This window comes from Trichosurus vulpecula, chromosome 1 (genome assembly GCF_011100635.1).
Source record: "Trichosurus vulpecula isolate mTriVul1 chromosome 1, mTriVul1.pri, whole genome shotgun sequence".
NCBI lineage: Eukaryota > Metazoa > Chordata > Mammalia > Diprotodontia > Phalangeridae > Trichosurus > Trichosurus vulpecula.
In genome coordinates this window covers 196884223-196902061 of record NC_050573.1, presented here as the reverse complement: position 1 = coordinate 196902061, position 17839 = coordinate 196884223, and the positions used below count along the sequence as shown (strand labels likewise).

Below are 17839 nucleotides of genomic sequence, written 5' to 3'. Positions count from 1 at the left end.
AACTCATAGCAAGAATTGTCCAAAAACATTGAATGGTTTGTTTTACGAAGGAAAGTAGGCAGGTAGGTGGTGTTGTAGGTAGATTGATGGACTTCGGAGTCAGGATGACCTGAGTTTGAATCCTCCCTCAGATGCCGTTTGACACTGGACAAGTTATTTATGCCCTCTCAGCCTTAATTTCCTCATCTGTTAAATGAGGTTAATAATAGAACTTACCTCACAGGGTTGTCGGGTTGATCAAATGAGATAATATCTGCAAAATACTTTGCAAAACTTAAAGCACTATGTAAATGCTGGTTATAATAATGACATTCATCATCATCATCATCATCATCCATAAAGTCCTGTGTACTCTCTTCTCCTCTTCCCCTCCTTTCTCCTGCTCCATAGTAAGTTACTGAAAGAAATTATAGAATCCTAGTTGGGACTTTGGAGGTCACCTGGTCTAATCCCTACTTAAAGCATTTGTCCCTTCTGCAGCATCCCAGACAAATGATCAGTCATTCATTCCCAGCTTGTAGATCCACATGTCAGGAAACTCAGTCACTCCCCAAACAGTTAATTCCGTTTTCTGATAGCTTCTCTTGTCAAGAAGTTTTTCCTGACAACGTAAAGTCTGTGACCGCAAACAGTGACTTGGTACGTAGAATAAATGTTTTCTGAATGAATGGACTATATTACAGCAATGGAGTAATTCATTCTAAAGGTCCAACTAATATAATTAAGTACTAAAGTTTTAGTGTCTATCTTTATCTTATCTGAAAGTATTTGTTCCTTTTGGATATCTCATTATCTAACTAACATTGTGTCCCTATTCCCCTTAGTGCAGCCTGAAACATAGACATACCTGTGAGTATAAGGGAACATGTAACATAATTTTTACCAAGTTCAAATAATGGAATTGTGAGAAAATTAACTAATTTTAAACTTTGTTTTAAGTAATAATATCATTTATATAGTGCTTTAAAGTTTGAAAAGCACATTGCAAACATCTCATTTGATTATTACAATATCTCTGAGAGGTAGGTGCTATGATTATCTCAATTTTACAGATGAGGAAACTGAGGAATATAGGTTAAGTGATTTGCCCAGAGTCACACAGTAAGCGTCTGAAGCTGGACTTGAATTCAGGTCTTCTTAGCTCCTGGGTCCAGCACTCTATTGACTGACTGCACTACCTAGGCTTGCACAGTAATATTTGAGAATAGGAAGGGCTACGAAAATAACAGTGAGGAAGAAAACACTTAACTGACTTTATTAATCCACCTAACCGCCTTTGCAAGAAATAGTGGGGAACCAGGTGAGAGGAAAGCAGTAACATAAAACATTCTTTTGCATTAAATGTTCATAAGTTTATCAGGAAATTCAGGTATTTGTTGCAGAACATAGGTTCCCTAGTGTCTAGGAGGTAAAGTTCATGACATAAAGACTTGGAGCAGTAATGCTGTCCCTCCCAGGAGCATGAAGGAAAGATGAGGAAATGTATACCTTCTGTATACCTATGCATGCAGGTTGCTCTTCTTCCCTTTGGAGAAGATGTTGGGAAAAAAAATTTTTGCAAAAGTTATTATTGCCATTGCAAATTGTTTCTTCTCTCCTGGTGAGTCCATTGGATGAGGTGGGCATTTTTCATCTGGAAGCAATTGTACTAATACTTTAAAAGAAATATATTCTTTGAGTGGTATTTCAGTAAGACCTGGATTAATGGTTCTGGCAGAAACCTCAATATGGCATTTCTTGTTCTCAGTGCCCTGCTACCCTGTATAATGCCATGCAGGGGGTAGAATTTCATTAACTCTATTGAAATCTAAAGAAGTGCCAGCTAAGATTTTTCAGTCGCATACAACTGTTTTTGTTTTTTCTTTCTAAATTTATATAGATTTCAGCACTTAAGGAAAGTTGCTCAATTTGAGTCTTAATGCTGACTTTATTAATCCTGTAGTTAATAGTGGCTCTCAGTCAGACTTGTCTTAGCATTTACCCCTTCATCAAGGCTTCAGACTGAGTAAATTATGTCACATTTTCAGAGAAGAAATTGCTAAATCAAAAAGAAAAAATGAGACTCATAGAGGGAATCCTTTTCTCAAGTTCCAAGTTGATAATTCCTTTCCTTTGTTTCCTAAGTTATTTTTTGTGAATGTTAGTTCAGGTTTATATGATCTATCAATGCTAGAGCTAGTTGTGTCAATCAACAAGCATTTATTAAGCACTTCTGATATGCCAGATACCATGCTAAGTGCTTGGGATCCAGAGAGAGGCATAACTAGGGTCTTAGTCCTCAAGGAGCTGACATAGTAATAAGGGAAACAATATATGAACCAATAGATCCATACACACAGAGTAGAAAGAAGGTAACTATAGAGGAAAAGGGTTGACTAGGTGGGAGAGGAAAAGGGGGGCGGGGCACCAAGAAAGGCCTCCTGTATAAAGTATCATTTGAGCTGAGTCTAGAAGGAAGTCAGAGAGGTCAAAAATAGCTCTAGTAATTTGATTTGCCTTGCCTTGTCTTTCCAACTGAGTTGTCTTCAGGTTTCATTCCCTAATCTGGAAGCCCTCATCACCTTTTTCTTGGACTATTGCAGTAACCTTCTAGATGGTCTCCCTACCTCAGCTTTCTCCCCACTCCAATCCATCTGGCACTCAGCTGCTAAAATGATTTTCCTAAAGTCATTCCACACCTCCTACATAAACTCCAATGGCTCCTTTTTACTTCACATCATGCATTTGGCATCTCGAGCCCTTCAGAAGCTGACACCTTCCTGCTTTGCCAGTCCTCAGCATTCCTTCCATGACATTCCATCTCCCAGCTCTGCCATATCCATTTCCCAGGCCTGGAGAGATCTGCCCTCTCATCTCTGTGCCTTTCCCTGGATTCCTTCAAGACTCAAGTTCAAATCCCACCTTCTGCAGGAGACCTCTCCTTGCCTCTCCTGTCCCCACTCGTTTGCAGCTTGTGCTTCTCCACTGAAATCATCTTCTGTCTTCTCTGTGTATGTCTTTTGTGTACTTAGTTATTTGCAAATTGTTTCCTGCATTAGAATGTGAGCTCTTCAAGGACAGAGACCCTATTTTGGTCTGTCTTTGCATCACCGTAGCTTAGCACAGTATTTGGCACATAATAAGCACTTCACAAAGAGCTTATTAAGTGAATGACAGTTGTAATTTGGGGTTTTTTTGTCATCTTTGCCAATAGAGTGAATATGATGTGGAATCTCAGAATTGTTATAATTTTCATTTTTCTAATTATTAGTGATTTGGAGAATTTTTTCATTAGGCTGTCAATAGCTTGAACGTCTTTAAGAACTGACTTCCTATCCTTCGACCATTCCTCAATTGGGAAATAATTCTTGTTATATTCAAATCATCTCCTTGTGTATCTTGAATAGCTGGGCTATGTCAGAGATACATTGTGCAAAGATTTTTTTCCTAGTTCTACTTCTAATTTTAATGAAGTAAACTTCTGGTTTTAACTTTTTGTTAGTGTGTAAACCTTTCAATTTATGTAGAGACATTTTCTTTCCCTAATCTTCTGATTGGTGTATTGTATGGCCTTTTACTACCTGTGATTTATCTATGAATAATGTAACAAATTTATAGATTACCTTCATCACCATCGTTATAGAATTTTCTGTATCATGATTCAAGAGCATATGAGTAATTCAGTTAACGAAGAATCCAGGTTTGGCAAAGATGGTACAAGAATAAGATGGGACACAGTGTGAGGGGAGTGATTCAAGGATTTATCACAGAGCATAGTGGAGCCAGTCTCCTATAACACTCGGGAGAGGAAAGCAGAGGGGATGTTCTGGAATCCAGAACAGGAAGTGGCAGATGAAGAATGGTTTTTAAAGGATTGATATGGAGAGGAGAAACTGAAGGATAGAAAGTTGCGATCAGAAGGAGGACTGTAAGATTTCAGAGTCAAGGAAATAATACAGTTACAGATGATGGACCCAAGTGTGGGTAGCTAAATTAGAGTAAAGACATGTCACTGACTCAAAGGATATGACTAGTTTTGTAACTTAACTGTGTACTGTCAGATTGGTCTCCAAAAATTTTTCTATTTACCATTCTGCTGGCAATGAGTATGGATGCTTTTTTTTTTTTTTTGCATGATCCTACTAGTCTTTAGTTTTAGTTTTGTAGTTTTTAATTATTTTTGTCAATTTTCTGGGTTTGAGGTAATATCTGAAGAATTGAATTAATTTGTATCTCTTTATTAGTGAGCAAACTCCTCTTCTAAAATTTACCAGTTAAAACTTTAAACTAATTATCCATTATGCACTAGTCATTCCCTTTGTACAGTTTTAAGATTTTTTAGTATTTTATATGTAGTTTTTTTCTACCATCTTTGCCAGAAAACTCTTTTCCCAGTCTGTTTTTTAAAATTATGTTGTTTTTGGTTGTACAAAAGATTTTTTTTTAATTAAAGCTGACGAAGCATAGCTGTCTTGTAGATTTGTTGAATAGAAAATCACATCCATTCTACATTCGAGAAACATATTATCCTTTTTTTCTTCTAAAAACTTAACCATCTGGTTTCATGGAAGGAATCTTTCTAGATAGCACAGTTTTAAATAGCTGAATACCACAACTTGTATATGTGTGTTTTTAAGTCATTTTAAATGGAAATTTTTCAAAAATGTGTAGTTTCACTTTTCTGCCATCTTAAACAGAGCATAATGAGTTTTATAATAGCATGGAATTTGAAATTTTTGTTATTTGCCATAATAGGACATTCTGTTTTAAGGCAACTTTGACTTACTTTTTTGTTGTTGAGTCATTTTCAGTTGTGTCCAGTTCTTTGTGACCCTATTTGGAGTTTTCTTGGCAAAGATACTGGAGTGGTTTGCCTCTTTCCTTCTCCAGCTCATTTTCCAGATGAGGAAACTGAAGCAAAGAGGGTTAAATGATTTGTACAGGGTCACACAGTTAGTAAACATCTGAGGCTACATTTGAACTCACAAAGATGTCTTCTGGATTCCAGGCCCAGCACTGCATCACCTAGCTGCCCTACCTAATAAGTATCAAATAAAAGGAAATCTAAAGGATGTGACTACGTAGATACTATTGTACTTGGGCTCAAAACTTACCTACTTTTTAAATATAAGTGTTTAGGAGTTTGAGGATCATCATATTGTTTCAAGTTACTAACAGTGCTTTCATTCAGAATCAAAACAAATTCTTTGCATGTAGAATATTTACCAAATAAATTTTCAGCACTTAAAAATGATTTTTCTTTTTTTTTTAAGAGCTGTGGCACAATCCATACTGAAATTCAGCTTTAGTTTTGAACATAAGTGTTCTACTTGCCTGCACATCCTGCTGATTTCACATTGGCAAGCTGTTCTGTAGAATTTTAATTTTTCTTAAATTTATTTATTTATTTTTCGTTTACCACACACGGTTCTACATAGTTTTGAGTTCCAGATTTTCTCTCCTCCCTCCTCAAGACGGCATGGAATCTCATATAACTGTCGTGTATAACTTCGCATTGAATTAATTTAAGCACTAGTCAAGTTGTGGAGAAGAATTTTGACCAATGGAATGAATCATGAGAAAAAAGAAACAGAACCAAAAAAAAAAACCAACCCAAAAACAAAAACAAAAGAGAAGCAAAAAGAGGCGAGCATGTAGTGCGCCTCGATCTGCATTCAAACTTCACAGTTCTTTCTCTGGATGAAGATAGCATTCTCCATTGTGAGTCCCCTGGAGTTGTCCTTGCCCCTTAGGTTGCTGAGAAGAGCGCAGTATGTCAGGGTTGGTCCTCACGGAATCCATATATCTGTGGCTGTGCACAACGTTCTCCTGGCTCTGCTCTGCTCACTCAGCATTATGTCTTGTAGGTTTTTCCAGGTTGTTACGAAGTCTGCATCATCCCCATTTCTTATGGCACAATAGTATTCCATCACCTTCATATACCACAGCTTGTTTAGCCATTCCCCAATTGATGGGCATCCCTTTGATTTCCAATTCTTGGCTACCACAAAAAGAGCTGCTATAAATATTCTTGTACATATGTTTCCTTTTCCCGCTTGCGTGATTTCTTTGGGATACAACCCTAGAAGTGGTATTGCTGGGTCAAAGGGTATGAACATTTCTATAGCTCTTTGGGCATAGTTCCAAACTGCTCTCCAAAATGGCTGGATCAGCTCACAACTCCACCAGCAATGCAACAATGTTCCAATTTTCCCACATCCTTTCCAGCATTTATCATTTTCCTGTTTTGTTATTTTAGCCAATCTGACAGGAGAGATGTGGTATCTAAGAGTTGTTTTGATTTGCATTTCTCTAATCAGTAGTGATCCAGAGCATTTTTTCATATGCCTATAGATAGCTTTAATTTCTTCCTCTGAAAACTGCCTGTTCATATCCTTTGACCATTTCTCAATTGGGGAATGGCTTGTATTCTTATATATTTGGCTCAGCTCCCTGTATATTTTAGAAATGAGGCCTTTATCAGAGATACTAGTTGCAAAGATTTTCTCCCAATTTTCTGCTTCCCTCCTAATTCTTGTTGCATTGGCTTTTTTTGTACAAAAACATTTCGATTTGACATAATCAAAATTATCCATTTTGCATTTTGTATTGCTCTCTATCTCTTGTTGGGTCATGAATTCTTTACTTTTCCACAAATCTGATAAGTAAACTATTCCTTGCTTTCCCAAATTACTTATAGTATCAGCTTTTACTCCTAAATCATGAACCCATTTTGACTTTATTTTGGTATATGGTGTAAGATATTGGTCTATGCCCAGTTTTTGCCCTACCATTTTCCAATTTTCCCAACAGTTTTTGTGAAATAGTGAATTATTAGCCCAGAAGCTGGCCTCTTTGGGTTTATCAAAGAGTAGATTGCTAAACTTGTTGATTTCTCCTACTTGTGTACCTATCCTATTCCACTGATCCACACCCCTGTTTCTTAACCAGTACCAGGCAGTTTTGATGACTGCTGCTGTGTAGTACAGTTTAATATCTGGTGTGGCTGAGCCACCTTCTCTAGCATGTCTTTTCATTAATATCCTAGATACTCTAGACCTCTTGTTTTTCCAAATGAATTTTGTTATTATTTTGTCCAGCTCAGTAAAAAAATTTTTTGGTAGTTCGATTGGTATGGCACTGAATAGATAGATTAATATAGGTAAAATTGTCATTTTTATTATATTAGCTCGGCCTAACCATGAGCAACTGATATTTTTCCATTTATTTAGATCTGATTTTATTCGCGTGAAAAGTGTTTCATAGTTATGTTCATATAGGCCCTGGGTTTGTCTTGGCAAATAGACTCCCAAATATTTTATAGTGCCTTCAGTAACTTTGAATGGAATTTCTGTCTCTATCTCTTGCTGTTGGGCTTTGTCAGTAATGTATAGGAATGCTGAGGATTTATGTGGGTTTATTTTATATCCTGCAACTTTGCTAAAGTTGTTTATTATTTCAAGTAGTTTTTTACTTGATCTCTAGGATTCTCTAGATAAATCATCATATCATCTGCAAAAAGTGATAATTTAGTTTCTTCTTTTCCTATTCTAATTCCTTCAATTTCTTTTTCTTCTCTTATTGCTACAGCTAATGTTTCTAGTACCAAATTGAATAATAGGGGTGAAAATGGACATCCTTGTTTCACCCCTGATCTTATTGGGAATGCATCTAGTTTATCCCCATTACAAATAATGCTTGTCGTTGGTTTTAGGTAGATGCTATTTATAATTCTGAGGAAGGTTCCACTTATTCCTATGCTTTCTAGTGTTTTTAATAGGAATGGGTGTTGTACTTTGTCAAAGGCTTTTTCTGCATCTATTGAGATGATCATATGGTTTCTGCTAGTTTTGTTGTTGATATGGTCAATTATGATAATAGTTTTCCTAGTATTGAACCAGCCTTGCATTCCTGGAATAAATCCTACCTGGTCATAGTGTATTATTCTCGTAATGAGTTGCTGCAATCTTTTTGCTAATATTTTATTTAAAATTTTTGCGTCAATATTCATTAGAGAAATTGGTCTATAATTTTCTTTCTCTATTTTAACTCTACCTGGTTTGGGTATTAGTACCATATTTGTGTCATAAAAAGAATTTGGTAGGACTCCTTCTTCACCTATTTTCCCAAATAGTCTACAAAGTATTGGAATTAGTTGTTCTTTAAATGTTTGATAGAATTCACATGTAAAACCATCTGGCCCTGGAGATTTTTCCTAGGGAGTTCGTTGATGGCATGCCTAATTTCTTTTTCTGATATGGGGTTATTAAGAAATTTCACTTCCTTCTCTGTTAGCCTGGGCAGTTTATGTTTTTGTAGATATTCATCCATATCTCTAAGGTTGTCAAATTTATGGGCATACAGTTGGGCAAAATAATTCCTAATTATTGTTTTGATTTCCTCTTCATTAGAGGTGACCTCACCCTTTTCATTTTTGATACTTGTAATTTGATTTTCTTCTTTTTTTTAATCAAATTGACCAAAGGTTTATCAATTTTATTGGTTTTTTCATAAAACCAGCTCTGTTTTATTTATTAATTCAATAGTTTTCTTGGTTTCAATTTTATTAATCTCTCCTTTGATTTTCATTATTTCTAATTTGGTATTTAATTGGGGGTTTTCAATTTGCTCTTTTTCTAGCTTTTTCAGCTGTATGCCCAGATCATTGATCTCCTCTTTCCCTATTTTATTCATGTAGGCATTTAGAGATATAAAACTTCCCCTAAGAACTGCTTTTGCTGCATCCCATAAGTTTTGGTATGTTGTTTCATTATTGTCATTCTCTTGAATGAAATTATTGATTGTTTCTCTGATTTGTTCTTTGGCCCACTCATTCTTTAGAATTAAATTATTTAGTTTCCAATTAGTTTTTAGCTTATTTTTCCATGGTACTTTATTAAAAATGATTCTTATTGCATCATGATCTGAAAAGGATGCATTGACTACTTCTGCTTTTCTGCACTGGATTGTGAGGTTTTTATGCCCTAGTACATGGTCAATTTTTGAGTATGTGCCATGTACTTTTGAGAAGAAAGTATATTCCTTTTTATCCCCATTCAGTTTTCTCCAGAGGTCTATCATAGGTGCCTTTTCTAAAATTCTGTTTACCTCCTTAACTTTTTTCTTATTTATTTTGAGGTTAGATTTATCAAGTTCAGAAAGGGGGAGGTTGAGGTCTCCCAATATTATAGTTTTGCTGTCTATTTCTTCCTGTAACTCCCTTAACCTCTCCTCTAAGAATTTGTTTGCCTTACCACTTGGTGCATATATGTTAAGCAATGATATTACTTCATTGTTTATGGTGCCTTTTAGCAGGATATAATGTCCTTCCCTATCTCTTTTAATTAGATCTATCTTTACTTTTGCTTTGTCTGAGATTAGGATTGCTACACCTGCTTTTTTTACTTTAGCTGAGGCACAATATATTTTACTCCAGCCTTTTACCTTAACCCTATGTGTATCCCCCTGTTTCAAATGCGTTTCTTGTAAACAGCATATTGTAGGATTATGGTTTTTAATCCATTCTGCTATCTGCTTCTGTTTTGTGAGAATGTTCATCCCCTGCACGTTCAGGGTTATGATTTCTATCTGTGTCTTTTTCTCCATCCTAATTCCCCCTGTTTATGCTTTTATGTCTCCCTTTCCCCTTCTCCTCCTCAACAAAGTTTTGCTTTTGACCGCCGCTTTCCTCAGTTAGCCCTCCCTCTTTATTTCCCTCCATTATCTTACCGTTACCCACTTGCTACTTCTCCTCTCCCTTCTGACCACCCCCCTCCCTTTTTTCCCCCCTTACCCTCCCACTTCCCGTAGGACAAGTTAGATTTCTAAACTTATCAGAGTATGTTATTCCCTTCTTGAACTAGATCAGATGACAGTAAAGCTCATATACTGCTCTCCTCCCTCCCTTCTTTCCCTCTGCTATGTTTTTGTGCCACTTCATTTGGTGTAATTTACCCTTTTCTACTACCTCCTTACCGCTTCCCTCATAGCCCTCCCTTTATATCTCTTATTTATATTTTATATCTTTACATCAGTTAATTTATCAGGCATTCACAACCTATGTATATCCCTTTCATTTGTCATAATAGCTGTACCATTCACAAGAATGACTTATATATGTATATATCTATATCTATATATATAGATATATGCATAAAAAACATACATAAGATGATATAATCCCACATAAAGATGTAAACAACCTGCCCTTATTAGTTAATAAGGTTTGTGGGGTTTTTCCCCCTGGTTACCTTTTTATGTCTCTCTTGAGTTTTGTATTTGGAGATCAAATTTTCCATTGAGTTCTGGCCTTTTCATCAGGAAGGTCTGGAATTCCCTTATTTCATTGAATGTCCATCGCCTTGCCTGGAAAATTATGCTTAGTTTTGCTGGGTAGTTGATCCTTGGTTGTAGTCCCAGCTCCTTTGCCCTTCGGAATATCATATTCCAATTTCTCCTGTCTTTTAATGTGGAAGCTGAGAGATCCTGCATGATCCTGACTGTAGTTCCACGATATTTGAATTGCTTCTTTTTGGCTGCTTGCAGTATTTTCTCCTTGAGTTTATAGCTCTGAAATTTGGCTATAATATTCCTTGGTGTTTTCAGTTTGGGATCTCTTTCAGGGGGTGATCGGTGAATTCTTTCAATGACTATTTTGCCCTCTGGTTCTAGGACCTCTGGGCAGTTGTCTTTGATAATTTCTTTGAAGATACTGTCAAGGCTCTTTTTTTCATCGTGGATTTCCGGTAGACCAATAACTCTCAAATTGTCTCTCCTGGATCTATTTTCCAGGTCAGTTGTTTTGCCAATCAGATATTTCACATTTTTTTCTATTTTTTCATTCTTTACGTTTTGTTTTATTACTTCTTGGTGCCTCATAGATTCATTAGCTTCCACTTGCTCAAGTCTAATTTTGAATGAGTTAGTGTTTACATTTTGCTTTTGAGTCTCCTTTTCCAGTTGGTTGATTTTGCCTCTCAGGGTGTCCTTTTCTCTCTCTCTAAATTCTGAATCTCCGTATCCTTTTCACAAATCTTATTCTTTAGGGACTTGATTTCATCAGTGAATTTTTTTTCCATTTTTTCCATATTTTCTTTTAGCTCCCTAATTTGGTTTTTAAAATCCTCCTTTAGCTCTTCCAGCAGTGCTTTTTGGGCTGGAGACCAGTTCATATTACCTTTTGGGGTATCTGATGTATCCATAGTATCGTTACTTCCCTCTTCCATATTTGTATTTTGATCCTGCCTGTCTCCATAAAAAGAATCTATTGTCCTCGGTTTTTTTGTGTTCTTCTTCATGTTGGTTTGCCTTTTGCTGGCTTTACAACTAATTTCTAACCTTTGGGCCTCATGGCTTTCTGTCCCAGCTTTCTTAGTCTGGGGGTTGTGAGTCTAGAATTATAACCTTCAGTTTCCTGAGGTGTGGGGGAGGGGTCTGGCTCCCTGGTGTCTCACTCCCTGTGGGTGCTCTCCAGCACTTGCTTTTCAGGAATGGTCTCAGTTGTTTGTTGTTTGAGCTGATGTCTGGCCCTTCCCCTGGGGGAGCAAGGTTACCTCTGGGCTCCTGGCGTTGACCCCTGCCGACTCTGCCCCTATGGGACTAATGAACTTCTGCTATTTAACTACTGAAGCCCCACTACTTTCTGCTCAGTTCCAGCATTCTTTTTTTTTTCCCCCGAGGGATTCTCTGGGTGGGGAGGGGAGGGATTAGAGCTGTTTACCTGGACATTAAGAACTCCCGGAAGTTCAAGAAGCCGTGGTTCCTACGTTTGGGCTGCAAACCTCTGGAGTCAGTGTATCCTGGTGGTGTTGCGCTGCCTCTCGTCGCTTCCACAGACTGCCGACCTGTGTTGGGAGGTCTGGGGATCTCCTCCGGTTTCGGCTGCCCAACTTTCTCCCAGCTCGTCTCCCACGTGGATTTCCCGGCCAGCCGCTTCCGCCTTGGTCTGGAGCAGCTCTGCACGGAGCACTCTCCGAGCCTACAGGTTCGTGCCTCCGGCCTTTCAGACTCTCCTGGCTCGGAAATTTGCCCCAGCAGACTGCTCTCGGTTTCTGACTCTCTCAAATCTGCTCAAATTCACTTTTTTATAGGAATATGACAGACCTTGTGAGAGAGCTCTGGTAAGACGCTGCCTTCACGTGGCCATCTTGGCTCCGCCCCCTAGAATTTTAATTTTACTTGAATTTAACAATGATTTTCTGAATGATAGATTGAAGGACATGTGGTTCTTTGTTTGCTTATGCATAATTTCCTTAGCCAAATCAACAAATATTTAATTGCCTACTACATGCAAGATACTGTATGGGACACTATGCGATGCCCTTAACAGAAAATGGCTCAGACAAAAATTATTTTGGTATTTCAGAAGCATTTGTCCATTTTATTCTAGTTGAAGGTTGTTATGCCATGGTATTATGAAAACCCCTATTTTCTGCTGACCAGGCCTTGAATATTCAGTTCAGTATTTGAATATCTAATCTTTGCCTAATGCAACTCTAGGTGTAGTGGGATAATACAAAATTGTTCAAAAATGTAGACCCCCTTCTCATTGAGAAAGTAAGGTAACAGCTTTCTAGAAGAATAGGATAACTATATGCTTATTTGGGCATTTATTATTGAGCGGCAACATGACAGAGTCTTTAGAATATTGTACTGGACATAGAATCAGCAAGAATTGGGTTGAGTCCCATCCCTGACATTTATTAGCTGTATAACCAGACTGTATGGCCAAGTCAGTTTGCCTTCAGATTCATCATCTGAGCCTTCAGTTTGTCATCTGGAAAAAAGGGATAATGGCACCTATAATGCCTACAGCAGACAATGACAATGAGACTCCTGTGAGATGATGTATGTATAAAAAGTACTTTGTAAACTCCACAGGGCTATGGAAACATCGGCTTTTTATTTTTAGTAATTCTTTAGGCCAGAGAAGAGATGAACAAATAGTAGCAACTTACAAAAATAATCGTTCAGATAACTATGTCCCCCAAAGATTTCATTCTCAAAGAACTAGAAAATTATAACTTGGACACTGTGTCATTATCTGATACAATGAAAAACAAGCCAGCAAAATTATAATAATGGCAAAAAGTCTTCATTACCTTGCTCTGGCCTAATAGTCAATTTTCTCTCATTCCTCCTCATCCCAAACTTCTGAAGGAACACTCAAGTGATTTGAATAATTTATGTAATAAAAAATGACATTGTAAAGACAAACAACTTTGAAAGCCTTAAGAACTCTGACCAACCATGTTTGCAGGAAACCAGAGCTGAGCCAGGGCTACTCACTTCCTGACAGATGATGAAATCAAAGTGCATAATGAAACATACATTTTTGAACATAGCCACTAATTTAAAAAAAAAATAAAGGTTTGAGATGTACCCTTTCCACAGAGGAAGGAAACAAGCTTATTAAAGTGCCTGCTAATGCCAGACCCTGCACTAAGTGCTTTACAAATATTATCCCATTTGAGCTTCATAGCAACCTTGTGAAAATAACCATGTGAGATAGGTGCTGTCATTATCCCCATTTTACAGTTGAGAAAACTGAGGCAGAGAGAAGTTAAGTGACTTGCCCAGGATCAGAAAGCTTGTAAATGTAGAAGGCCACATGTAAAGTCAGGTCTTCCTGGTTTATTACCCGTTTCACCTACCCTTGGTGTAAACAGAAAATGTGAGGCCTAATAACAAGACCTTATAGGGAGCCATAACTAGTAGCATCCTTTCTGGACAGTCCTAAGCATGGCTCTGCCAGAGTAAATTACCATGTATTTCCTCATTTATATCTTTCAACCATAAAGTGGGATTCATCTGTTCAGTAAATATTAGCTCTTATTCTGCACAAAGCACTGTGTTGGGGAGGAAGATAACAAAGCTTGTGATCATAACCAGGCTATGTTTACATGGCCTTCACCTTACCTTGTCTACTCAGATTTTTAATTTATTTTTTTTTTTGTTCCGAACTTGACAAACACCCCCAAAAGTAAACATTTCCATTTACAAAATAAAGCTTTCAGAGTGCTTTTAAAAGTACACAATAAATTCAGCATGTTATTTTAAAAGCTTTCATGATTGTCTGTTTCTTTCAGAATTTACTTCTATTATGTATATTTTTAATTACATTTTATATTTTTCAATTATCAAGCTCTTATTTTTCTCCCTCTCACTTCCCCCACCCTCTTGGGAGAAAAAAACAACTCTTTGTAACACATAAATATAGTCAAGCAAAACAAATTGCCTTATTGATCTCATCTGAAAGCACACGTCTCATTTTGCCTGTTAGCCCATACTTCTATGTCAGGAGGTGGGTAGCCACATTCCTCAAAGGTCCCTGAATTGGGATTGATTGTTATGTTGATTAGAGTTCTGTAGTTTTTCCAAATTGTTCATTTTTATGTTGATATTCTGAATTGTTCTCTTAGTTGTGCTCAGTTCACTCTTGCCACAGACCATACCTGTCTTCCCAGGGTTCCTTGAAAGCATCTTTTTCCTCATGTTGTACAGCACAATAGTATTCCTTTTCATTCATATGTCATAATTTGTTCAGTTATTTCTTCAGTTGATGGGCAGCCTCTTAGTTTCTAGTTCTTTGTACCACAAAAGAAGAGAGAGAGAGAGAAAGAGAGAGAGAGAGAGAGAGAGTGTGCGTGTGTGTGCGTGTGTGTTAGCATCTTAGGACTTTTTCCCTTTTTTTAATCTCCTTGGGGTATTAGCCTAATTATTTACCTAATTATTAGTGGGTACTACTTAGTAGTATTTCTAGGTCCAAGTGTGTGCATTAATTAATAACTTGGGGCATAATTCCAAGTTGTTTTACAGAATGGCTACCCCAGTTCACAGACCCATCGAGAAGGCATCAGTGGTGTTTTCTGACAACCCGTCCAACATCATCATTTTTATCAGCTTTATCAATCTACTAGATGTGAGGTGGAACCTCAAATTTGCTTCAATTTGCATTTCTCTAGTAGTGATTTGGAGCATTTTTCATATGTCTAGAGGCAGCTTGGATTTCCTCCCCAGAGAACTGTTCATATTCTTTGGCCATTTATCAATTGGGGAATGTTCCTTATTTTTATAAATTTGAAACAGCTCTTTATGTATCTCAGAAATGAGACCTTTATCAGAGAAACTTGCTGCAAAGATTTTTTTTCAGTTAACTTTCCCTTCTAATTTCGTTGGATTTGTTTGTTCCAAAACATTTCAATTTTATTTATTTCCCTTCATCTTCCTCTCTTAAACTCTCTCCTTTTTGTACCCCTCTCCTCTCATACCTAGAAGAGAAGACTAGAACAGTAGTATACTTGAACACACTGATGCTCGGTTCTGGACATAAATAACTTCCACTCCCTAGCCCCCTTCTCTTTCCCTCACCCAGACCCAAACTGAAGAATTATAATCAATGCAATGACCAACTCTAATTCCAGAGGACCAGTGCTGAAGGATGCTGCGTACACCAGACAGAGAGGTGATGGACTTAAGGTGTAGAATGAGATATATATTTTCAGGCATGGCCAATGTGATCATTTATTTCACCTGATTATGCATATTAGTTGCAGAGATGGGGGTGGAGGGAGGTATTTTTTTTCCTTTTTAAAAAATATTCAGTTGAATGAGAGAGAGAAAGAGGGATTAGATTTGCCAAAAGAAAAGAGGGTGTTTGAAGCATTTTTTAATGCACAGAAGAGAGTAAAAGAAAGGCCAGAACAGCAAAAACCAAGACCATTTTTAAAAGATAAATGTTGACTATATTACATACTTAAGAGGAAAAGCAAGCTGTATATAATAGAGATTCACATTTTCATGTACAATCAATCCTTTTTTCTACTTCATGTGTGAATAAAGTACTCATTTTATTTGGTATTGTATTTTAGAATAAAAAATAATTTTAAAAACTCATACTTTCATCAGAAGTTTGAATGTCTTTCCATAAAGCATTTCAGTCAGTTAGCATTTATTATCTCCTACCATGTGCTACACACTGTGCTAAATGCCAGGGATACAAAGAAAGGCAAAAAATAGTCTGACTTTGAGGAGCTACCATCAAATGCATTTTTTAAATGCTTTGATCAAACCTGCTGAATATCTCTAGCTATTGCTACTAATCAGAGAGTTTTACCGGAAGGAAAGTTGTGTAAAAAGGAAATTAGTTACATTTTAAAGTGTCAAAATTGTAGGATAGGGGCAATAAATAGTCTTGCCTTAGCTCACTTGGTAATTTCATACAAACAAATAACAGCAGTCAACTGTTGAAAATATTATCCAGATATCTGAAGTTTTGATGAATCAGTAATTGGAGTCATGATAAAACTAATTATTTGCTGAATGTAATCATCCAAATTGGATAAATGCAACATATAGGGACATATAAGGAAATGTTTAGATGAAGACATTAACAATGTATGATGTGCTCAAAACTTATCAGATTGCTCAGTGTTACACATGATTTTGTTCTACCTATATCATCTAAAAATTCAAGCAGAACAAATAAATGTTTTGACATGCGACTTTCTACAAAGTCTCTCTCTTTTTTTTTTTAAAAGAGTACAGAGCTAACATTGAATACAATTCTCCACACTGGTAAAATCACAAAGGGTTTTAGCAAGGCACACTGAATATTACGTCACTGAAGTACCACTGACCATGTAGTACAAAAAAATAAGGATTTTGCTTTTGGTCTTTGGAAGACACAATTTATCTTTTGGTGCTTGGGAGACACGATTTACCTTTTGGTCCTTGGGAGACAGAAATTACCAACTGTAGGATAGTTCACCCAAAAGCAGGAAAGGGAGGATTGATTAGGCCATTGTGAGACAAGTTAATCTTACCTTAATTATGTGTTGTTGCCATAGTAATCTTACTCCATATGAGAACAGCATAAGAGCAAGAGCTCAGTGTAAACAAGAAAAAAAATTTATATTTTATTTGGCAGCATTTCACATTTTTAGAAATGTTGCCTATGTCAGCAAAGATAATTTATATGTATGTGCAATTTATTAAAATTTTTAGTAATGCTTTAATTAAAATTATAATAGCATTTTATGGTTAATTGCTCTGTTGATTGACCTTATCTTAGTTTAATACAGTTTTTCCATATCTGCTTTCCCAAGAATGAATCTTATGGCCTCCAGATATTTAATGCTTGAGAAAACATAGTAGTTTATAACATTAATCAATTTTATATCCATTCCAGATTTTTCCCTTTCAATGTTGGCCTGTAAGATTTGTTTATTTAGGGAAGTTTGTGTGGTTAGTTGTTGTTCTTGGTTCTCGAAGAGGACTAAAATGATATCACTATGTTAAAGTCAAATTATAGCGTGTCTGACTGCGGTGATCAACCAGCATGAGCTCAGAATGCTCTACCACAGGTCAGGCACAGATCATCCAAGTGAATATTCTCTAAATTTGTGCATCTCATATTTCTTTTGAGCTACTTCAGTTCTGCTCTGCGTATAGAGTACAGCACCTTCTTTGATGCTGGCACACCATGCTAGGTGGTCCTGTGCTAGTGTCTCCCATGTCACACAATTCCAAAGTTCTTCAGGGTTAACTTGAGAGTGTCCTGTTGCTTCTGACCACCTTGTGAGCACTTGACTTGTGGGAGTTCTCCATAAACTCACAAATGTACCTTAGACATTTGAACAATGGGGACTAGCAACAATCTTTCTTCCCTCCTGAAAATCTAGGTGCAAGATAACAAAACCAGACATCCTTGAAGGATAGCTTGGTGGTGTAAAGATCTAGACTCAACTCCCTTATGTTCACACACATCCCCCAAAGTCAGTTAAATTCCTTGAGGCAAGAATAGCTCAGTGATTAGAACTAAACCTGTTACAGGCCATCTGAATCTCTGAACTAAGTTCAG

The 17839-nt window shown here is 36.9% G+C and overlaps 1 protein-coding gene across 1 annotated transcript in view; it reads left to right on the top strand.

Annotated features, from left to right (window-relative positions):
- The window catches only part of CTDP1 (CTD phosphatase subunit 1), a 189418-nt gene that overhangs the window by 125590 nt on the left and 45989 nt on the right, over positions 1 to 17839 (top strand). The gene's annotated exons all lie outside the window — the stretch shown is intronic.